This window comes from Brachyistius frenatus, unplaced genomic scaffold, assembly GCF_029030835.1.
Source record: "Brachyistius frenatus isolate BFR_SWC_R1_liver_20210118 unplaced genomic scaffold, ASM2903083v1 Contig_284, whole genome shotgun sequence".
In the NCBI taxonomy this organism is placed as follows: Eukaryota; Metazoa; Chordata; class Actinopteri; family Embiotocidae; genus Brachyistius; species Brachyistius frenatus.
In genome coordinates this window covers 405,658-413,163 of record NW_027210883.1, presented here as the reverse complement: position 1 = coordinate 413,163, position 7,506 = coordinate 405,658, and positions in this window count along the sequence as shown.

The window sequence follows — 7,506 nt, the reverse complement described above, 5'->3', positions numbered from 1 at the left end:
AACATCAACATCTGAGTTACGTGCGTTTTCTTTTTTTTGTAGGAAAGAAACTTGTTCGACGTGCCGTCATCTCGGAGAATCAAAGTGACATCACGCTACAGTTCAAGTCGTTTCCAAAATTTGAAGGCGCTCAAGTCCGTTACGACGGTGAAAATGCACACATCCCTGTGGTCACCGAAAACAAGTGTAGCTCGGGTGCTGATGTCGATCAAGCGATTTGACTCGTGACTGTATATGGATGGATGATGAACTAATAGGCCCCTCATGCTCCCCCACAAGTAGTTTCATCACCTGTAACCGCGGCTTCTTCTCACAACAGGACAACTTTTAGATGCTTGGCAACATAAAAAAAAATCTAAGTGAGAACGTGTTCAAACGATCTGCTCCTTCAGGGGGAAAAAAAAACTGTGAAGACCGTTAACACAAGCTTAGTTTGTTTGTTGCGGCGAGTTCAGGAAGTAGATGAGAGGAAAGTGGAGTCGAGTCCTCTGAATGATGTACGGAAGGACGCTTTGGGCCGCTGCATTATTGAAACAAGGCGATAGAGAAGAACGGATGTTCGTCTCACGTTCAGTCAGCTACGCCTCATGTTTTTGAAATGCAATGTGTTTGAGGTGGAGGCAGAATACAGAGAGGAAACGAGACCACGCATTTACACTCGGCCGCTTTAAGACTTTTGCTTCCATTGTTATGTGCGTTTTCAAACAGCTTTCAAGAGAAGTGAAATTAATGTCGGTGAAGACCGGAGGACTGAAACTAAGTGGGCGTGAGAGGGGAGGAGGAAAAAAAAAAAAGTGTCATGTAGAAGAAGAATGAGACAAAGAAATGGCTGAGAAAATACGAGAGAGAGAGAGAGAGAGAGAGAGAGAGAGAGAGAGAGAGAGAGAGAGAGAGAGAGAGAGAGAGAGAGAAGAAGAAGAGGAGCCGATAATGAGGGCGCGAGGGATCCCTGGAAAGCCCACCAGGTCTCCTGCAGACCGCTGGGAACACGCAGCGCTGCAACAGAGCGGCCGTTATTTTCTTTTGTGAGCCCAGGAAACCAGAGATGCTCCTCCGCCCGGCTACTGAGTGACATCAGCCGCTTGGGGAGAAGACACACACACACACACACACACACACACACACACACACACACACACACACACACACACACACACACACACACACACACACACACACACACACACACACACACACACACACACAGACAGTAGAAAAAGACACACAAACACAGACATCCCCAAACCCTCTAAAGTGGCTAAATATTTGCATATACTGCTGTTCCAATTATCCTCCCGGCTTCCTCTTCTGCTCTTTTATCTGCGGGTGAAGACAAGTCCATGTGAGGTTTAATGAAAGTAAGACAGGCCCTGTCATCTCTCTCTCACGCTGGATGCTGCCTCTTTCTCATTACACTATTACAGCAGAAAACAAGGAACGAAAACAAAGGTCTTGTGTGTGTGTGTGTGTGTGTGTGTGTGTGTGTGTGTGTGTGTGTGTGTGTGTGTGTGTGTGTGTGTGTGTGTGTGTGTGTGTGTGTGTGTGTGTGTGTGTGTGTGTGTGTGTGTGTGTGTGTGTGTGTGTGTGTGAGGCCGTGGGCGTAATAATAGTGTGCCGATTCTTAAGTGCAATTTACATATAGACAGCACCTACACATGGGCTTACACTCAACATGGAGGTGGGGACATTACCACGATGCCACCTCATGCCGTGGACACAAAAAGTAATAGAACGGTGTGTACGCGAAAGATTTATCATTTTAAAGTAGTTTTCTAAGTTAATCTAATTTCACTGGGATCACGTTGATACTTAAATCGTAAGTGGATGCGTCGCCTGTATCATTACCAGGTGAAAGCAGTGAATCCATTTCATGGGAATGTTTTGCCGTCGTGTCTTTGCTTCTCCTCTCAGTTTTAAGTCTAGTGATATTATAATGATTTTTTTTTTATTATTATTGGTAGCTATGGAGCAAAATGGCGGACTGACCGACAGGCTAGCCTCTTCATAGCAACGAGCATGACAGGAAAAGAAAAATAAAAGAAAATCATATTCCTTTGCCAATAAGTAACGACAATTTAGACCTGCAGACGATCCGTTCTACAAATTAATGATGCGAGTTTGTCACACTAATTAAGAATAATGAAGCTGTAATTTGTCTCGCACCTACCAGGTGTAAAAAAACTGACATGAGAAGGAGGACAGTCTGTTCACACCCACTGAAGAGGTCCAATCAAGCTGGATACCTGAAAATACCTGTGTGGGAGGCCGGCGGCTGCCTCCAGACCGTCTGCGGGCTCAGAGGTGACTCTCTGTTATGTTTCAAGTGTACATAACGACATAAAAGCTTCACATATTGTTCAGAAGTTAAGAAAGAAATATGTTTTTTTGGCCGACGTCGCCGGGCTCATTACTCGACTTTCACCGTGGGAAGGTAAGGCAGCTTGGAGCTGCAGCTCAGGCAGCTACGCTTTAGTTGAAAAGAAAAATCCTTTACTTACATTTAAATTATAAAAGTGAGTTTATTTGTGAGATCGAAGCCAAACTAAAGCTTATCAAAGACCAGACTCAGACTGTTTCTGTCTGGTGAAATACATCCGAAATTCAAGAGCTACATCAAACTGGAACATTTTCTGGGTTTTTTTGTGGTTATTTTTTTATCTAATCAAAAGTGTTTGGATTGGATTTCCTCACCTTAAACATGTCACATGTTCAGACTGTTCAATTTCACATTGAATTTATATCACAACATGATTTACCAACATCGAGGGGCGCTGCGGAAACACGGCTGCTCGGGCTTTGGTTTGTGAAAAGAAAATAAATCTTCAAAAGAAACTTCCCAACTTCAGTGTGGCATTTCGCATGCTCTTTGTTGCTCTCGCACACCTACACACTGTGTTTGCAGCCGTGGTCTTTGCCTTTCCCGCTTGATGTTTTTGAGCTAATGAATGTTTATGGAGGAGTTTCCCCGCGAAACCAGCCGATAATGATAATGGTGAAAAAAAAAAAAAACTCGCGAAAGACACAAAATTCACACAGAGAAGACGAAACGAAGCGGAGAAACGTGCTTTTAAAATGTACAGCATCTATACATCCGATCCCCCCCCCCCACACACACACACACACGTTTGCCGAGCTCTCTGCCTCCTGGAAACGCACATCTTCCTGGGAGTTGTTTTTTTTTTCCCTCGCTCTCTGCCTCCTGGATATTGAGCGGTTTTCGCTCTGCAGATAACAAAGTGTTTGTTTTTATTTCAGATCGCAGCTCCTGTGTGGGCACGGGGTCAGCGAGTGGTGCACTGCAGAGGGGAGCATGTGATTCTTTGGGAGTCTCTGTAAACAACCGGGGCTGTAGGTCTGCAACGGATTCAGCCGCTGCAGGCGTGATGAACATCAAGCTCGTGTGTCTTCTTGGTTGTGCATCGTTGCATGTTCGTACCCACAAATGATCGTGTTTTCTGGTGCGGGTGCGACCGTATGACTCCACCTCCACGTCAGGAAAAAAAAGTACAACATACTACGGGGTGGGAATGAGAACCTTTAGGAGAAGGGAGAGTCTTTCTTACCTGCCTTGTTTGTTTGGTTCGGACCTTCAGACGTTTCCATTGTTGAAAACACTTTTTTGTATGACTCTGACTTTTGGAGTCATCAGAGGAAGTTGAGGCCGGCTATCTTCACGCATTAAAAAAAAGAGAGTATTTAACTGTAATTTGGTCAGACGGCAGTCATGCAAAAAATATCATGATAACTTCGTGGCAAGAAACTCATCTGTTCATTTTTCTCCATTTCAAACAGAAAAAGGCTGCCAGGGAAATTGACAACGTGTCGACGCTCGAACAGATGGAGTCCAGTTAAAGGGAGAACCCGGCCCACGAAGGGCGAAGCCGACAAGATGAAGGTACGTCGGGCTAACTTCTACAACAAATGAAGCCAAAAACCCAACCGGATCAAAAGATTTAAAAAAACATGAACTTTTGGGGGAAAACGACCTTCGATTATAGAAGATAAAAACCCCAAAGAACATACTTCAGTTGTTCTCACAGAGCTGTGAAAGAAATGAGATTGCGGAGCGAACGTGTGACATCACCATTTCAGTTCTCTAAAGCCAGATAAAAGCAGCCCCCCCCTCCCCATCCCCCCATCACACACACACACACACACACACACACACACACACACACACACACACACACACACACACACACACACACACACACACACACACACACACACACACACACACACACACACACCTCCCAGTGATGTAGCTTAATGAAGCCATGTGTGAATCAGGATATCTGGCTGACACTTTGTGAGTCAGAGCACGTGCGCGTGAGAATCAGTGTTTTCCTGCCATGCCTTCACCACTGTGTGATGCGCTGAAGTATTTATCTTTTTCATGTTTATGCAGAGCCGAATTAGCTCCTCTCTTTCCTCAGGCGTGCCTCCACATCACACACACACACACACACACACACACACACACACACACACACACACACACACACACACACACACACACACACACACACACACACACACACACACACACACACACACAGAGAAGAGGGAGGCATGAGGAGTAACGAAGTAGGTCACAGAAATTAGACCTAGCGTCCGTCCCTTCGCTGGCTCATGTGAGCATAAACAACAACAACAACAACAACAACAACAACAACAAAAATGACATCGGCTGATGGCCGTCCATCCGTCTGTCCCTCTGACGGAAAACTTGATCACAGTCCCGGCCATCTGCTGCGGATGATCAGAGCTGACAGAAGTCCGCCGGAGAGAGCGGAGCTTCCCTCTCATCGCTCCGTCGGTTCTCCCCGTTCATCTGTCCACCTCCTCTCTGAACTCTGCTGCCTCTGTGAAAGGCTGCGCGGCATCCAAAGAGAGAAAAGGGCCGACAGAGGAATCATTATCGCGCCGTCAAGGAAGTATATAATTTACAAGTGAAGTAAAACTAATGACAACTGAGGGCGATAACTGATTTCAGTGTTTCAGGTCGACGAAGCCAGTATTTTTCTAAACACGCCCACAAACTTGACCAAATGTCACCGATTTCAAAAATGCTTTGACTCGTAACGATTTGTGGATATAAAAGACAGGAATTTATCTTTTTCCTCCCCAGCGAAAAAGGCCATATCTATTTGAAGAATACTTGTTATGTTAAAAACACAACACGTTGTGTAAGGCAACTAAATCAGCCTTCTTTTTAAGGTAAGAAATGTCACACAAATAACCGGTTTGTCGTAATCTTTGCTCTATTTCTTTGTGTTTTTAAGAGATTGCCGGTCAAGAATGTCGAGAGCTTTCCATTCGGCCGTCCTGTGGGCGTGTTCCTGCCCTCCTCTATCCCCTGATCTCAACAAACACCTGCCCCAAATTACCACCTCACTCATTCACTCATGACTTCCTTTTTTGTTTTTGCAGATTATTTGTTGTTCCATCTGAGCTTTTATAGTTGTATGCTTCCTCTCTTCCTGCCTGTTTTTTTTTTTTTCTTTTGGGGGAGGTGAGGAGAGGGGGGGGGGGGTTATTTTTGCCATTTTGGACTTATGCAGCTGCCTGATCTGATTGCCGTGCTCTTCCTGACCTCGAACACACCCTGCTTATACCTCTCCAGAGGGTCCGATCCCTGTTCTCCGGAACAAGACTCACTTTTAATACCCACACTGGCACGCTATTTAGTATGCCAGACAAAGATTTAGCCTGTCCTAATACATGGTACATGAAATGTAGTCTGCCGAAAGTACCAGGATGTCCCACGACATCTGCTCGTATTTTGCGGGCCGGCGGGCTTCTCTCGCTGTTCTGACCCACAATCCTCCGTGTGGCGGAAGATACGTCACATCGAGTGAATTGGTGGCGCTGATTCTTCCCCTGGTTGCAATTTGGCAAATGGAAGAAGAAGAAGAAGAACATGGTTGAGTTTTTTGATGCTTCAGAAACACATTTATATCATATTTTTCTCTTCGCCCTTAAGAGAGCTCCCCAGTTACTGCAGGGAGGAGGACTTTTCAAGAGGCTCCAGACTTTCTCAGGCAGAAGGGAGAAAGCGGCCGGAGAAATATTCGTCAGCCCACTGAATGACAGCGAGTTCAATGAAAGACTGCAGACTAGATTGCGCGGGGATGACGTTTGCGGTCGATCTCATTAGAGACGCTCACATCTCCCGCTCAACGCAGTAACGCCGAAATGAAAGCGATCACAGGCACTGAGATGTTTGGCAACAGTGCAGCAGCAGCAGCGACGACTCGGTCCGTCGGCGCAGCGATCACACAAACAGCCGATCGTGTCGCGTCACGCCTGGCGACAGGGTCAGCCCACCTCCTCAGGAAGACAGAAGTTTATGTCGCTTCGTTGTTCCCTGAATCACACCGAAGCTGAAGAAGAAAGTCTCCAAATGTTTGACTTTTTGAAACTTTCACGGTGAAAATGGAGAAAAAAACAAAACCCTTCAAATGTCACATAATTAACTGAAATGGCAAAGAAGGTAGTCGAGGATTTATTTCTTTTGTTCGTTCAGATTTAGCTCGACGTGGCTCGACTGGACAATTAGGAAAAAACAAATGATTGACGTTTATTATCTAAAGAAAAGTTCAGCTAACTGCCTTTTTTCTTTCTTTTTTTTTTTTTTTCTCCGAAACTTCTCCGGTCCTCACCAGGCGAGGTTTACCTCACCCAATTATATAATTTCCGGCCGAGAGCAACGCATGCGAAACTATAAATTGTCTCCCTCTGCAGAGGGAAAGCGAGCGAGGGCAAGAACAAATGGTAAATTGGATGTCAGCGGCACCTCTGAGCCCGGCAGAGCGCTTATTCAGAGCGGGGATGAGCTCACATTATCAGGGATAAGCTGCTCTAACAGCCCACCCAGCGAGCCTCCTGCGCTCCCGCATTGTTCCAACACGCTCTGACTCACAAAAGGCAAGAGGAAAAAAAAAATACATGGAAACCTCTGCGCCGCGGTGCCTCCTTGCTCTGTGTGACTCACAAAGCTGGACTACATTTAGCCCGCAACATCAGCTGCCAACACGGCGCCGACGAAGGAGCCGGAGAGCTGAAATGTTAAAGGCGGCGTGCACCGCACGTTGAAACGCAAGACGTACCGTTATGATATGGAGTCAGAGCGTAAGAGTCTTTTTTTTTTTTTATATATATAACTTGACTTGCAGAGCTCGAACGCGTGAAGGCTGCTAAATGGCCTTCGTCCTCCGCTGATGAACAGGCGGCCAATCGCGGCGCAATCAAGGTCAGAGCACTCAAGCCGAGCCGTGACAATTTCGCCGCCAGCAATTTACCCACAGTTTCCACTTGTGCACTTTCGAATGAATAATCCCATTAACTGCAAACAGAACAGCTTGTGCACAACACATAAATACATAAATGGTTGAGGAATTAATCAAATCCTCTGCAGTGGAGTGTTTTGGGCTTGAGATTTCTTCCTCCCTCTCTGTTGTTCGTTTTGGTTTTGGTGTCGCGAGGGAATCTGCATGTTCTGGT